At 30.7% G+C, this 603-nt stretch overlaps 1 protein-coding gene across 2 annotated transcripts in view; it reads left to right on the top strand.

Moving 5' to 3' along the window:
• The window catches only part of LOC119581894 (protein O-linked-mannose beta-1,4-N-acetylglucosaminyltransferase 2-like), an 8,417-nt gene that overhangs the window by 765 nt on the left and 7,049 nt on the right, over positions 1 to 603 (top strand). The window lies entirely within an intron of this gene.

Raw genomic sequence — 603 nt, 5'->3', positions numbered from 1 at the left:
TTTTATGACTGCCGTTTACGTGTTTCTTATGAATTGTGGTTATTGGGAAAACTATAGCCAGACCAAAGAAGAACTCTTAAATATTACAACGGGGAAGACATCTCACTTATGGAGTTTAAGTAAACAATATATATATAATGGCTTCTTTCTTTCATTTTTGTATGAATTCTTAATGCTTTTATTTTAAATGAAAAATCTAAAGGATCAGTTGGAGGATAAGGATGGAAAAACATTAACATGAATAAAAATTCTTTATTATGGGAAAATAAGCTTAGACTGAACATTTTATGATGTAATTTTGATGTTTTAATAACTTTGCTACACTAATGAATGGGTTATTTTAAAGACTTCTTAAGGGTACAAGACTTGGTAACTTGAAGGAATATGCAACATATGAAGTATATATCAACTAGAGTTGGCTCTGAAAGCAATCTCTAACCATAATCAGATAACACAAGGACTACTTGAAACTTGCCACACCCATGTGGTCAATCCTGTATGGGTTTAACTTCTTTTTTACACACAATGGCGAAGATTAACTCATACAGGACTAATTTAAATATTCACTGAAGATAAAAGTACAAAACCCTGAATTGCATTTAT

The sequence above is a fragment of the Penaeus monodon genome, chromosome 15, assembly GCF_015228065.2.
Source record: "Penaeus monodon isolate SGIC_2016 chromosome 15, NSTDA_Pmon_1, whole genome shotgun sequence".
Classification (NCBI taxonomy): Eukaryota; Metazoa; Arthropoda; class Malacostraca; order Decapoda; family Penaeidae; genus Penaeus; species Penaeus monodon.
This window is presented reverse-complemented; position numbering and strand designations above follow the sequence as displayed.